This window comes from Trachypithecus francoisi, unplaced genomic scaffold, assembly GCF_009764315.1.
Source record: "Trachypithecus francoisi isolate TF-2019V2 unplaced genomic scaffold, Tfra_2.0 Lachesis_group2, whole genome shotgun sequence".
Taxonomy (NCBI): domain Eukaryota; kingdom Metazoa; phylum Chordata; class Mammalia; order Primates; family Cercopithecidae; genus Trachypithecus; species Trachypithecus francoisi.
The window spans coordinates 136,195,100-136,211,752 of NW_022681465.1; positions in this window are offsets into that span (position 1 = coordinate 136,195,100).

Genomic DNA, 16,653 nt, shown 5'->3' on the forward strand with positions numbered 1-16,653 from the left:
ATTTTGGCATTATTGGCATTTTGTACTGGATAATTGTTGTGGGGGCTGTACTATGTGTTACACTATGCTTAGCAGCATTCCTGGCTCTACATACTAGATACCAGTAGCATCCCCCAGTGATAATCAAAAATGTCTGGACATTACCAAATGTCCCTTGGAGAGCAAACTCATCCCTGATTGAGAATCACTGTTCTAGCAGAGGACACAGGCACATAAACAGACCATTATAACACAGCGAGGTCATTGCATGGATAGAAACACACTAGTTAATATGAAATGCTAATTAAGGCATTTAACTCACTCTAGGCGAGGGTGGGTAGGGTGAGATAAGACAGTGATGCTTGAACAAATAATGCTCAGATAATGTTCTGAACCACAACTCATATTGCTGTTCCACATTTCTGCTCTACCATTCATCATTTGCTTATTCATTCAATAAATATTTCTGAGAACTGATGCTAGGAGCAACGCACTGAATGTACAAAAAATAGTAAGATACAGCTCCTGCTTACACAGAAGCCGTGTGTAATTACAGTTAAGACCGTGGGCTCCAGAGGCAGACTGCCTGGTTTCCAATTCCAATCCAAATCTACTACTTGTAAGCTCTGTGACACTGGGCAACTTACTCAAGCTCTCTGATCTAAAATTTCTGATTCTGTAAAACAGCAATAATAATAGCAACTACCTCTTGGAGTTAATCAGATAATTCTTATAAATCCCTTAGCATCTGGCCTGGTGAATGGAAAGCATAAAATAAATGGTAGTTGTTATCAGTAATTGTCCAAGTTCTGTATTATAATGAGAAGGTCTTGTTCTAAGCCAGGGCCTCTCATCAGTGCCACTGCAGTTAATTGGATTATATCTAGTCCTATCCTGAGATGTGACAAGCAGAGACTCAGTATCTTGTCATCATTGGATTTCCATTAAAATACCATTAAGATTAAAAGTACTATAAAATCTTAATTAGGGCATTAATTTTCACAGTAATAAATTAAAATTTTCAGGTCAGCTACAATAACCATAATAAACCCAAAAAAAGAGAGAAAGAAAGAAAAAGTCTGAAAACCAAACTACACAGTCTCAAATTTTAGCCTCATTTCTCAGTTGATATTTTCATCAAAAAGTATTTTTCTTCCATTTTAATACACAAATATTAGTTTGAAGACTCTATTTTCTCCCAGACTTTGTGCAATTTTTGGCGCATGTTTGAGCATAACAATTACTCAGCAAAGAGAAGCTTGGGGTTGGTTTAATAACAGTCTTCAAATGTATGAAAAGTTATTACACGGAACATGATGACCAGCTGTTCCCTACTTTCACAGAGGACCAAGAAAAATGAATAGGCTGAAAATTACAGGGGCTGACAATTTGAGGTAGACTCACTGAAGAACTTTGCAGAGCATAAAGTCACTGTAGAAAACCTAAAAAAAAAAAAAAGAAAAAAAAAGAGAGTTTGGAAAATATAGTATAGCAAAAAGAATACTGAAATTCCAAGGATGTAAGTTCTTGTGCCAACTCAAAACCCATGGCTTTCTGCAAGCCACTGACCCTCTGAAGCTGTTTTCTAATCTGCAAAATCTTCCACAAGTTCCTCGTTACACAGTGTGGTCACAGTTTAGCCAGAATCTCCCTAAGATTGAATAGTCTGTGGATACAAACGAGGTCACTTTAAATTAGTGGTTCTCAACTGGGGGTGATTTTGCCTTCCAGGAGACATTTGGCAAAGACTGGAGACATTTTCAATTATAACAAGTAGGGGAGGAAAGGTGCTGCTGACATTTAATGAACAAGGTCAGGGATAGTGCCAAATAGCCTACCATGCAGAGGACAGAATCCCACAAGAAATAATTATCTGGTTCAACGTGTGAAGAGTGCCAAGATTGAGAGACTCTTTTCTAGAATAAGAACTTAACTTTTTCTGCGTTGTACACCTGCCCATATAACACCATAGTGCACAGGATTTGCCCACTAATTTTTGAGAGTCCTTGGGTATGGTAGCTATTGATATTCATGGAGCATTTCTAGCTCTCTGCCTCTTGAGTCATAGTAAGGCTGCACTTTCCTACTCCCTTTGAAGTTAGGTATGGCCATGTGACTTGTTTTAGTCAATGAAATTTAAATGGAAGTGATGTGCTTATTTTGAAGGGCTAACGGGTGATTCACTGTGGTCCCATTCCACTATTGCAACAGTCTTGGAACCACAGGTCAGGCTCATGATGGAGCCCTTGTCCACCTAGCTTGCTCAGTTACTAAGATGAGCATTATCCCCGACCAACCTTGATGGATGTGTATGTAATATTAGAAGTACATATTTTTCCCCAAATTCAGCAGATCTAAGAATATGAGTGTTATGTAGATACAAAAATATGATTTTAGAAGAGCATGATGTTAAGAGTGTAGGTTGTCAAGTTAATCCTCCTTGAGCCAAACCTGGCTCTACTTCTTATTAGCTGTGTGACCTTGAGTAAGTTAACTTCTCCGCATTCTACTTTCCTTATGTGTAAAATGGGGTGATTGATAGCATCTTCCTTTGAAGTCAGATGGGAATATACACATTGAGTAATTAGTAAGGTGACCTTATTATTAAACACTTTGTAAATAGTGACTCAATCCTCATAACAGCTTTGTGCGGTAATCACTATTATTATTCCCATTGCATGGATGATGAAACTGAGGCACTAAGAGGGTAAATAACTTACCCAAGCCCATAGAACCACCAAATGACAGAGGCATTCAAACTCAGGCTGTCTGGCTACAGTCCATGCTATTAGCCATAACGCAATGACAGCGATGATGATAATGATGAACATTACATCATTGTCTTAAAAAATATGATCTGTTGGGCCACAATGAATTACAGACTAGTATATGGTCAGATTCTACCCTCAAAAAGTTCTCAGTCTATTAGGAAAGATGAGACACGAACTTTACAAGTGCCCAGGCAAGGTAGAATGTGATCAGTGCCATAAAACAGAGAAAGATAAGTGCTTTGGCAGTTTTATTAAATCTCTCATTTAACCCTCAGTTAACTTGAAGATTCAATTAACCAGAAGCATTACTTATATGTTCCCATTAATCAAGATTTTATAATATCAGTTGAACTCATTTAACCTTAATAAACAGATGATTGCATATGGATTGCAGGAGGACTTAGGAGCACAATAACTCAGAAATCAGCTCCACGACTAAGTGCTTTCCTGAGAGCAAAGGAAACACTGCAGGACAGAAAGGGAGGAGGAGAGAAAACAATGAGTGCTTAGCACAACACAGTAAGGAAGGGGAGAAAATCTTGGTTTGTGGAAGACTAAGTAGGTCAGAGGAGAAAGAAAAACCCTTTGGCATTACTGACGTTATCTGAGTAATGTCTGTCAGAGCAGATGGCCCTGCTCTTCTAGCAGACAGTCCAAGGGACAGTAACTGGTGAGACAAGGTGTGCCCATCTATGTAAAACCAATTGTGAGCATGGACAATCACTTTAAATTAGTGGTTTATTTATTTTGAGCCCCCAAGCCTTGAGGCCCCAAGCATGATCATAAGGAATGGTAACGAACTCAAAAGGTCATGAGATTTAGGACACATGCAGAGAAACCATGAAGATTACATTCATTGCTTCTCCTGTATAAGGTAACCTTCTTTCCTTCCATCCTGGGAAATCCAATTCATCCTTCAAGGCCCAAGTGCCCTAAGAATTGTTTTATAAATGCTCCAGAAAGAATTAAATTGTTTCTTTTTCTGTATTTACATGGCTCTCCGTTTATGTGTACTCTATACTAGTTTTCACACTGAAATTTATGCAATAGCCTTTTCTAGAAAGGAAAGAACAATGTAGTCTTGAATAGTTATAGAAAGTTTTGTAAAGATTAATATATTCCACCAAATACAAAGATCTGGAGCACATCTCTCTACAGACAACTATGCCCCTTTTCTAGTTTTATGAGTCACGCGTCAATGCTTGTGACTCAGTGATACTCAATGAGTATGTATCTTGTGGTGAAAATTTCATGGTGTTTCTTCCTCAGTCTTCTTGAATAATGAAATAAGAAGATTGTGTCCCAAGAAAGAGTGTCCAACACTCAAGCAGAGACGTGAAGCTTTGGTTATGTATAGAGAGAGAGGGAGTGAGGTGCAAGAATTCAGATCTCCCTTAGGAGTAAGAGTAATCCTATTGACATATGGCAACAATGAACCAAAAGTACATGAAATTGAATCAATTTCTCCCATTTTAAGAGCATACTAAGTCATACTAACAATGAAGTTAGAACACACACCTTGAAGATATTTTTCGTTTCTTTCTTTTTTTGAGACAGAGTCGTATTCTGTCACTCAGACTGGAGTGCAATGGCGCAATCTTGGCTCACTGCAACCTCCACCTCCCAGGTTCCATCAATTCTCATGCCTCAACCTCCCACGTAGCTGGGATTAGAGGTGCCTGCCACCACACCAAGCTAATTTTTCTTTTTCTTTCTTTTCCTTTTTTTTTTTTCTTTTTTTTAGTTTGTCTGTTTGTTCTTTAGTAGAGACAGGGTTTTGCCATGTTGGTCAGGCTGGTCTCAAACTCCTGACCTCAGGTGATCCACCTGCCTCAGCCTCCCAAAGGGCTAGGATTACAGACATAAGGCATCGCATCTGGCAAAGATATTTTTCTTAATCTCACCTAGCTGGAGTTCATCTTCCCTGTCCCCTTTTGCTTATGCCATTTTATACCCCCATTTTAGCACTTTTAGTTGCTGTGGCCGTGTCTGCCTCCCCAAAAGACTGTGAAGCAAAGGTGAGAATTAAACTTTACTTATATCTTTTGAACTGAATTGAAAAAACAACCTCACCAATCAGTTTTTCTTTTTTTTTTTTTTAAATCATACTTTATGTTCTAGGGTACATGTGCACAACATGCAGGTTTGTTACATATGTCTACCTGTGCCATATTGGTGTGCTGCACCCATTAACTCATCATTTACATTAGGTATGTCTCCTAATGCTATCCCTCCCCCCTACCCCCTCTCCACAATAGGTCCCAGTGTGTGATGTTCCCCTTCCTGTGTCCAAGTGAATTCATTCTTCAATTCCCACCTATGAGTGAGAACATGCAGTGTTTGGTTTTCTATTCTTGCGACAGTCTGCTGAGAATGATGGTTTCCAGCTGCATCCATGTCCCTACAAAGGACATGAACTCATCCTTTTTTATGGCTGCATAGTATTCCATGGTGTATATGTGCCACATTTTCTTAATCCAGTCTGTCACTGATGGACATCTGGGTTGATTCCAAGTCTTTGCTATTGTGAATAGTGTTGCAATAAACATATGTGTGCATGTGTCTTTATAGCAGCATGATTTATAATCCTTTGGGTATATACCCAGTAATGGGATGGCTGGGTCAAATGGTATTTCTAGTTCTAGATCCTTGAAGAATTGCCATACTGTTTTTCACGATGGTTGAACTAGTTTACAGTCCCACCAACAGTGTAAAAGTGTTCCTATTTCTCCACATCCTCTCCAGCACCTGTTGTTTCCTGACTTTTTAATGATTGCCATTCTAACTGGTATGAGATTGTATCTCATTGTGGTTTTCATTCACATTTCTCTGATGGCAAGTGATGATGAGCATTTTTTCATGTGTCTGTTGGCTGTATAAATGTCTTCTTTTGAGAAGTGTCTGTTCATATCCTTTGCCCACTTTTTGATGGGGTTGTTTTTTTCTTGTATATTTGTTTGAGTTCTTTGTAGGTTCTGGGTATTAGCCCTTTGTCAGATGAGTAGATTGAAAAAATTTTCTCCCATTCTGTAGGTTTCCTGTTCACTCTGATGGTAGTTTCTTTTGCTGTGCAGAAGCTCTTTAGTTTAATTAGATCCCATTTGTCAATTTTGGCTTTTGTTGCCATTGCTTTTTGTGTTTTAGACATGAAGTCCTTGCCTATGCCTATGTCCTAACTGTTATTACCTAGGTTTTCTTCTATGGTTTTTATGGCTTTAGGTCTAACATTTAAGTCCCTAATCAATCTTGAATTAATTTTCATACAAGGAGTAAGGAAAGGATCCAGTTTCAGCTTTCTACTTATGGCTAGCCAATTTCCCAGCACCATTTATTAAACAGGGAATCCTTTCCCCATTTCTTCTTTTTGTCAGGTTTGTCAAAGATCAGATGGCTGTAGATGTGTGGTATTCTTTCTGAGGGCTCTGTTTTGTTCCATTGGTCTATATCTCTGTTTTGGTACCAGTACCATGCTGTTTTGATTACAGTAGCCTTGTAGTATAGTTTGAAGTCAGGTAGCATGATGCCTCTAGCTTTGTTCTTTTGGTTTAGGATTGTCTTGGCAATGCAGGCTCTTTTTTGGTTCCATATGAACTTTAAAGCAGTTTTTTTCCAAATCTGTGAAGAAAGTCATTGGTAGCTTAATGGGTATGGCATTGAATCTATAAATTACCTAGGGCAGTATGGTCATTTTCATGATATTGATTCTTCCTATCCAAGAGCATGGTATGTTCTTCCATTTGTTTGTGTCCTCTTTGATTTCACTGAGAAGTGGTTTGTAGTTCCCCTTGAAGAGATCCTTCAGATCCCTTGTAAGTTGGATTCCTAGGTATTTTATTCTCTTTGAAGCAATTGTAAATGGGAGTTCATTCATGATTTGACTCTCTGTTTGTCTGTTATTGGTGTATAAGAAAGCTTGTGATTTTTCACATTGATTTTGTATCCTGAGACTTTGCTGAAGTTGCTTATCAGCTTAAGAAGATTTTGGGCTGACACGATGGGGTTTTCTCAATATACAATCATGTCATCTGCAAAAAGGGACAATTTAACTTCTTCTTTTCCTAATTGAATATCCTTGATTTCTTTCGCTTGCCTGATTGCCCTGGCCAGAACTTCCAACACTATGTTGAATAGGAGTGGTGAGAGAGGGCATCCCTGTCTCATGCCAGTTTTCAAAGGGAATTTTTCCAGTTTTTGCCCATTCAGTATGATATTGGCTGTGGGTTTGTCATAAACAGCTCTTATTATTTTGAGATACGTTCCATCAATACCGAATTTATTGAGAGTTTTTAGCATGAAGGGCTGCTGAATTTTGTTAAAGGCCTTTTCTGCATCTATTGAGACAATCATGTGGTTTTTGTCTTTGGTTCTGTTTATATGCTGGATTACATTTATTGATTTGCATATGTTGAACCAGCCTTGCATCCCAGGGATGAAGCCCACTTGATCATGGTGGATAAGCTTTTGGATATGCTGCTGGATTCGGTTTGCCAGTATTTTATTGAGGATTTTTGCATCGATGTTCATCAATGCATCAATGCAATGAGATATTGGTCTAAAATTCTTTTTTTGTCGTGTCTCGGCCAGGCTTTGGTATCAGGATGATGTTGGCCTCATAAAATGAGTTAGGGAGGATTCCCTCTTTTTCTATTGATTGGAATAGTTTCAGAAGGAATGGTACCAGCTCCTCTTTATACCTCTGGTAGAATTCGGCTGTGAATCCATCTGGTCCTGGACTTTTTTTGGTTGATAGGCTATTAATTATTGCCTCAATTTCAGAGCCTGCTATTGGTCTATTCAGGGATTCAACTTCTTCCAGGTTTAGTCTTGGGAGAGTGTACGTGTCCAGGGATTTATCCATTTCTTCTAGGTTTTCTAGTTTATTTGTGTAGAGGTGTTTATAGTATTCTCTGATGGTAGTTTGTATTTCTGTGGGGTCAGTGGTGATATCCCCTTTATCTTTTTTTATTGAGTCTATTTGATTCTTCTCTCTTTTCTTCTTTATTAGTCTTGCTAGCAGTCTATCAATTTTGTTGATCTTTTCAAAAAACCAACTCCTGGATTCATTGATTTTTTGAAGGGTTTTTTGTGTCTCTATCTCGTTCAGTTCTGCTCTGATCTTAGTTATTTCTTGCCTTCTGCTAGTTTTGAATGTGTTTGCTCTTGCTTCTCTAGTTCTTTTAATTGTGATGTTAGAGTGTCAATTTTAGATCTTTCCTTCTTTCTCTTGTGGGCATTTAGTGCTATAAATTTCCCTCTACACACTACTTTAAATATGTCCAAGAGATTCTGGTATGTTGTATCTTTGTTCTCATTGGTTTCAAAGAACATCTTTATTTCTGCCTTCATTTCGTTATGTACCCAGTAGTCATTCAGGAGCAGGTTGTTCAGTTTCCATGTAGTTGAGCAGTTTTGATTGAGTTTCTTAGTCCTGATTGCACTGTGGTCTAAGACAGTTTGTTATAATTTCTGTTCTTTTACATTTGCTGAGGAGTGCTTTACTTCCAACTATGTGGTCTATTTTGGATTAAGTGTGATGTGGTGCTGAGAAGAATGTATATTCTGTTGATTTGGGGTGGAGAGTTCTGTAGATGTCTATTAGGTCTGCTTGGTGCAGAGTTGAGTTCAATTCCTGGATATCCTTGTTAACTTTCTGTCTTGTTGATCTGTCTAATGTTGACAGTGGGGTGTTAAAGTCTCCCATTATTATTGTATGGGAGTCTAAGTCTCTAAGGACTTGCTTTATGATTCTGGGTGCTCCTGTATTGGGTTCATATATATTTAGGATAGTTAACTCTTCTTGTTGAATTGATCCCTTTACCATTATGTAATGGCCTTCTTTGTCTCTTTTGATCTTTGTTGGTTTAAAGTCTGTTTTATCAGAGACTAGGATTGCAACCCCTGCTTTTTTCATTTTCCATTTGCTTGGTAGATCTTCCTCCATCCCTTTATTTTGAGCCTACGTGTATCTCTGCATGTGAGATGGGTCTCCTGAATACAGCAAACTGATGGGTCTTGACTCTTTATCCAATTTGCCAGTCTGTGTCTTTTAATTGAACCATTTAATCCATTTACATTTAAGGTTAATATTGTTATGTGTGAACTTGATCCTGTCGTTATGATATTAGCTGGTTATTTTGCTCGTTAGTTGATACAGTTTCTTCCTAGCATTGATGGCTTCATATTTTGGCATGTTTTTGCAACGGCTGGTACCAGTTGTTCCTTTCCATGTTTAGTGCTTCCTCGGGATCTCTTTGGGCAGGCTTGGTGGTGACAAAATCTCTCAGCATTTGCTTGCCTGTAAATAATTTTATTTCGCCTTCACTTATGAAACTTAGTTTGGCTGGATATGAAATTCTGGGTTGAAAATTCTTTAAGAATGTTGAATATTGGCCCCTACTCTCTTCTGGCTTGTAGAGTTTCTGCCAAGAGATCTGCTGTTAGTCTGATGGGCTTTCCTTTGTGGGTAACCCGACCTTTCTCTCTGGCTGCCCTTAACATTTTTTCCTTCATTTCAACTTTGGTGAATCTGACAATTATGTGTCTTGGAGTTGCTCTTCTCAGTGAGTATCTTTGTGACATTCTCTATATTTCCTGAATTTGAATGTTGGCCTGCCTTGCTAGGTTGGGGAAGTTCTCCTGGATAATATCCTGCAGAGTGTTTTCCAACTTGGTTCCATTCTCCCTGTCACTGTCAGGCACACCAATCAGATGTAGATTTGGCCTTTTCACATAATCCCATATTTCTTGGAGGCTTTGTTCTTTTTACTTTTTTTTCTCTAAACTTCTCTTCTCGCTTCATTCCATTCATTTGATCTATAATCACTGATACTCTTTCTTCCAGTTGATCAAATTGGTTACTGAAGCTTGTGCATTAGTCACGTAATTCTTGTGTCATGGTTTTCATCTCTATCAGTTCGTTTATGGACTTCCCTGCATTGATTATTCTAGTTATCCATTCTTTTTTCAAGGTTTTTAGTTTCTTTGTGCTGGGTACGTAGTTCCTCCTTTAGCTCTGAAAGTTTGATCAACTGAAGCCTTCTTCTCTCAGCTCATCAAAGTCATTCTCCGTCCAGCTTTGTTCCATTGCTGGCAATGAGCTGTGTTCCTTGGGAGGGGGAGATGTGCTCTGATGTTTTGAATTTCCAGCTTTTCTGCCCTGCTTTTTCCCCATCTTTGTGGTTTTATCTGCCTTTGGTCTTTGATGATGGTGACATACTGATGGGGTTTTGGTGTGGGTGTCCTTTCTGTTTGTTAGTTTTCCTTCTAACAGTCAGGACCCTCAGTTGCAGGTCTGTTGGAGTTTGCTTGAGGTCCACTCCAGACCATGTTTGCGTGGGTATCAGCAGCAGAGACTGCAGAAGATAGAATATTGCTGAACAGCAAGTGTTGCTGTCTGATTTTCGCTCTGGAAGCTTCATCACAGAGGTGTACCCAGCCGTGTGAGGTGTGAGGTGTCAGTCTGCACCTAGTGGGAGATGTCTCCCAGTTAGGCTACTCAGGGGTCAGGGACCCAGAGCAGGCATTCTGTCCGTTCTCAAATCTCAATCTCCATGCTCGGAGAACCACTGCTCTCTTCAAAGCTGTCAGACAGGGACGTTTATATCTGCAGAGGTTTCTGCTGCTTTTTGTTTAGCTATGCCCTGTCCCCAGAGGTGGAGTCTACAGAGGCAGGCAGGCCTCCTTGAGCTGAGGTGGGCTCCACCCAGTTCGAGCTTCCTGGTGGCTTTGTTTACCTACTTAAGTCTCAGCAACGGCAGGCGCCCCTCCCCCAGCCTCGCTGCTGCCTTGCAGTTAGATCTCAGACTGCTGTGCTAGGAATGAGGGAGGCTCCGTGGGCATGGGACCCTCCGGGCCAGGCGTGGGATATAATCCCCTCCCCTAGCCTCACTGCTGCCTTGCCGTTAGATCTCAGACTGCTGTGCTAGCAATGAGGGAGGCTCCATGGGCGTGGGACCCTCCGGGCCAGGCGTAGGATATAATCTTCTGGTGTGCCATTTGCTAAGACCCTTGGTAAAGTGCAGTATTAGGATGGGAGGTACCCGATTTTCCAGGTGTTGTGTGTCTCAGTTTCCCTTGGCTAGGAAAAGGAATTCCCTTCCCTCTTGCACTTCCCAGGTGAGGTGATGCCTCACCCTGCTTCAGCTCTCGCTGGTTGGGCTGCACCCACTGACCAGCACTGACTGTCCGACACGCCTCAGTGAGATGAACCTGGTACCTCAGTTGAAAATGCAGAAATCGCCCATCTTCTGTGTCGCTCACACTGGGAGCTGGAGGTTGGAGCTGTTCCTATTTGGTCATTTTCACCAATCAGTTTTTCAAATAACAACCCTAAGAGCTGTGTCAGACCTCTCCTCTGTGGAGCAATGAAGGATTTCATCCTTACACAAGGGGGCAGATGTGAGCCTGTCCCTTCATTAGAATGAAAGGTGATTGTCTACTGTGGCCACCTCATTGAGTTCCACAGCCTCTAAAATCACTGTAGCCACAAATAGTCAGAGAAGTGAAAGTCTCAAAATTAATATTAGCAAATCTGGGGCCAAACCGTCACTTGTAGATTGGATTCATTCACATTTTCCAGCCACCCTCTTAAACCAATTTTAGCCAAATAATGCTGTGGATATGTGGTCTTAGAAGACTCTTGAACAAATGAATTCCTGGATTGGCATTTCCCTCCTGGGATTTGCTACAAGCTTACACTAAATGTTGCAGATGAGACCTGAAGCCAATCAATGATTTCATTTGCAGACTGTATCTGTGTGAGCATATGTATGTGTGACTTGATTCACTCTAGTTAGAGTTGTTTCTGCTTCCTATAACACTATCTTCACCTTCTCATTAAAGAGTTTTTATTAACAAGTGTCCATTTCAGTCTATTAAGCACTTTAAGCACTTAGTAATGTAATTGGTATGTATGTTTAGACACAATGAATCTCACATCATATTTCCAGTTAGTGCAAACAAAATTGGACTGCAAAAACACTGGTATGTATGCAACATGACCTTAAATTCTAAAAAATAATAAGAAATTCCTTCTTTACTGTCCCCTTGCAATGCATGCCTTTACTTATTACAATTCCCATTGTTATTACGAAGGGACGATTGTAAACAATTCTGTTAGCAATCTCAGGTAGGCAGCCCAGGAGTTACTGCCTGTTCTCAAAGAGAATAATAAACCAGAAAAATTCACTTAGACATTATGACGTTCATTTCTTACTCAACAAATACTTATTAGGGCATCACCATGTAAAGAGAATCACACAAAGTCCTCTAGGAGGCTTTTGCTCTTATGTTGTGGTGCTTACAATTTAGAGCTAGATGTTACCAAATTAATCTTCTTCCCTCCTGTATTTTATAGAAGTGATATCTGAAGCTCTTTTTATTTGACTTGCTCAAGAACCATGTCTAATGAATGTTGTAAACAAAACATTACATACAGAGGCAGAAGTAATCATTTGAAAAATACATTTGGTTACAGTATTTCTAGCACTAACATCGGCCAAAACTGTGGATAGTTAGTCTTCACCACCTTTGTTACGTCCCTTCTATATTCTGCCCACTGAGAGCTTCTAACACGTGTTTTAAAGAAGATGAAAAATGTTCTATCCACTATGATTGGTGTGGGGAATTAAATAGAACAGTACCCAAGAAGGAAATAAAGATTAGGTTATAGAGAAAATGTAGGAGACTTTGGCTCCCACTTATGGCAAGGAGAGTCATCCTGGTATTAGCAGCAAAATAATTCAAACAAATCCTCCTGCTGAGGACAGTCAGAAACTTTGGACAAGATATAAAAATGTCTGCTTAAAGGCAGCAGAGATAGTAAAGCTATGAGAAACTACTGAACCAATATACTGGAAAAGAAAATCCAAAGATATGAGTCAGACATTTGGAGCGACCTTTGATTTCAAGGCATTTGCAAAACTAGAATAGACAGTGATGCCAAGCACCACTTTTGACAGCCTCCTGGGGACTGGAGCAAGAGTTGGGATACAGTACCTGCCAAGTGTAAGCACTCCGGTCAATCCCCCAGCTTCATTTTTGACTGAGATTCCAAAACAAATTGCATGCCTGAAAGCAGAGGGAAAATGAACCTTCTCGTGGGCTTCAGGTTAACTTTGAATTATCTGGGTGGGCCAAAAAATAGCAAGCTCTACAACTGGATTAAGATTACCCCAGATAACTAGTACATTCAGGTACCCTGTAGAGGTAAATTAAATTTCTCTCTAAAGGAATATAACATCCTGCTAGGCTTCAAAATAATTTCAAATTCAGTATTAGTCATACAGTAAATACAATAAGACAAAAGAAAACAGGACAACATGAAAAAGAGCCAGCAGAAACAACAAGTAATAGAAGCATGTCTCCAGGAGTCTCCAGACATTAGAGAAACTATGTTAATATGTTGAGGGGAGGGAAGAAGAGGATTGAAATTTTCTGCCGAGAACTATAAGAACTGACTAGCATCTTTGAGAAATAAACAGAAATTCTAGAACCACAACAAAATACAGCTATAATAACTCAGCAAAGGAGTTAATATCATATTAGAGATATCTAAAGAGAAAAATAGTAAATCGGAAGGCATATCTAAAATTCTCCAGCAGTCACATGAAAAAGAACAGGTGAAAGGCATAGATGATAGAGGGTGAGGTCTAGGTTGAATGAGAATCTCAGGAAGGCAGGAGAAGACATGGGTCAGAAGAAATATTTGAAACGGGAAGTATTAAGGATTTCCCAAGACTGATAAAGCATGTCAAATCACAGATTTAAGAATTCCAAAGAATCACAATCAGGATAAAGGAATAGAAACCCCCATGTAGGAAAAACTACTAAAATCCAAAGTGGAAGAGAAAACTCTTACAGTCAGATGGAAAAACCCACAAGATACCTTCAGAAACCAAGAATAATACTTTGGGAGGCCAAGGCAGGCAGATCATTTGAGGTCAGGAGTTCCAGAACACCCTGGCCAGCATGGTGAAACCCTGTCTCTACTAAAAATACCAAAAAATAAAAAAATAAAAAAAAATGTAGCCAGGTGTGATGGTGCACGCCCATAATCCCAGCTACTTGGCAGGCTGGGGCAGGAGAGAATCACTTGAGTTCAGGAAACAGAGGTTGCAGTGAACCAAGACCGCACCACTGCACTCCATCCTGGGTGGTAGAGACTCTGTATCAAAAAAAAAAAAAAAAAAAAAAAAAAAAAAAGGAAGAATAAGACAGGTGATTTTCACCAAGAACACAGGAACAAAAGAATCCAGAATGCAATGAAATATTACCCTCAATGTGCTAAAAATGAAAACAAATCAAAACAAGAATTCTATACCCTGCCAATATGTCTTTAAAAATGGAAGCAAAATAGTTCTAGAAGACAACAACAAAAACCTGAAAGAATGTGTCACCAGCAGACTCCCACTGAAACTATTAAAGGGCATTCTTTAGAGAAAAGGAAAAGAAGATCGAAGATTCAACAGAAAATGAAAATGGTAAACATGTTTAAATCTACATCAACACTGACTGAATTGAATAGAGAATAAAAATAAACATCAATAATAGCCTATAATTTAAGTGGGATTTAAATGTTGACAAAAAGTTCCAAGATGCTTGCTTGCTTTGTCTAAGTACAATTAACATTAGAGTTAGCAAGTAAAGAATACATGTTGTAATCTTGTAGCAGTCATCTATCACCACAAAAGTGCTGCATAAAAATAACTATAAAATCTCTGTGGCTTAAAATACTCATCATTGATTGTTACCAATCTGGGTCAACACAAGCAGCACGGCTTCAGGTGCAGTTCTGTGGGTCTAGGTCTGCTCCAGGTGTCTCTTACTTTCCCTGGGTCAGCAGGCTAGCTCTGCATGTTCTTCTCATTGCAATGGCAGTAGAGAAAGCATATTTCAAGACCCTGCTTGTGTCACGTTTTCTAACATTCTATTCACCAGAGCAAATCTTATTGCCAAACTAAAAGGCAAGTGGTAAGGCAAAAGGTAGCTGGAAATAAAAATCTAAGGTTCAGGAGTGAGGTATGACTTAGAAATATAGCTTTATCAAAACAACCTCATTAAAAAGTAGGCAAAAGATGACCAGGCGGGGTGGCTCACGCCTGTAATCCCAGCACTTTGGGAGGCCAAGGTAGGCAGATCACGAGGTCAGGAGATTGAGACCATCTGGGCTAACACGGTGAAACCCCATCTCTACTAAAAATACAAGAAATTAGCCAGGCGTTTGGTGGGGGCCTGTAGTCCCAGCGACTCGGGAGGCTGAGGCAGGAGAACGGCATTCACCTGGGAGGTGGAGGTTGCAGTGAGCCAAGATTGCGCCACTGCACTCCAGCCTGGGCGACAGAGCAAGACTCCGTCTCAAAAAACAAAACAAAACAAAACAAAACAAAACAAAAGTAGACAAAAGACATGAACAAACACTTCCCAAAAGAAGACATACACATGGTCAACTAACACGAAAAAATGTTCAGCCTCCTAATCATCAGAGAAATGCAAATCAAAACCACAATAAAACATCACACCAGTTAGAATGGCTATGATTAAAAAGTAAAAGAAAACAAAAACAGATGCTGGCAAGGCTGCAGAGAAAAGAAAACACCTTATACACTGTTGGTAGGAATGTAAATTAGTTCAGCCATTGTGGAAAGCATTTTCAAGACCTCTCAAAGAACTTAAAACAGAACTACAATTCAACCCAGCAATGCCATTACTGGGTATATATCTGATATGGTTTGGATCTTTTGTTCCCACCAAAATCTCATGTTAAATTGTAATCCCCAATGTTGCAGGTGGGGCCTGGTGGGAGGTGATTGGGTCATGGGGGCAGATTTCTCATGGATTGTTCAGTACCATCCCCTTAGTGCTGTCCTCATGATAGTGAGTGAGTTCTCATGAGATCTGGTCGTTTAAAAGTGTATGGCATCTTTCTCCACCTCTTGCCCTGGCTCTGACCATGTGGCATGCCTGCCCCCCGCCCTTACCTTCTGCCATGATTATAAGCTCCCTGAGGCCTCACCAGAAGCTGAGCAGATGCCAGCATCATGCTTTCTGTACAGTCTGTGGAACTGTGAGCCAATTAAACTGCTTTTCTTCATAAATTACCCAGTCTCAGGTATTTCTTTATATCAGTGCAAGAATGGACTAATACAATATCCAAAAGAAAATACGTTGTTCTACCAAAAAGACATATGCATTCATATGTTCATCACAGCATATTCACAATAGCAAAGACATGGAATTAACCTGTGTGCTCACCAACGGTGAATTGGATAAACAGAATGTGGTACATATACACATGGAATACTATGCAGTCATAAAAAAGAACAAAATCATGTCTTTTGCAGCAATGTGGATGGAGCTGGAGGCCATTATCCTAAGTGAATTAACACAAAAGCAGAAAACCAAATACTGCCTATTTTCACTTATAAGTGGGAATCAAACATTGAGTATTCATGGACACAAAGATGTCAAGAATAGACACTGGAGACTACTAGAGGGGAGAGGGAGGGAGAGGACAAGTGTTGAAAAACTGTTTGGTACTATGCTCGTTACTTGGGTGATGGAATCAATTTTACCCATATCTCAATATCATGCAATATACCCATGTAATAAACCTACACACGGCCGGGCGCGGTGGCTCAAGCCTGTAATCCCAGCACTTTGGGAGGCCGAGATGGGAGGATCATGAGGTCAGGAGATCGAGACCATCCTGGCTAACATGGTGAAACCCCGTCTCTACTAAAAAAATACAAAAATCTGCCGGGCGAGGTGGCGGGCGCCTGTAGTCCCAGCTACTCCAGAGGCTGAGGCAGGAGAATGGCGTGAACCCGGGAGGCGGAGCTTGCAGTGAGCTGAGATCCGGCCACTGCACTCCAGCCCGGGCGACAGAGCGAGACTCCGTCTCAAA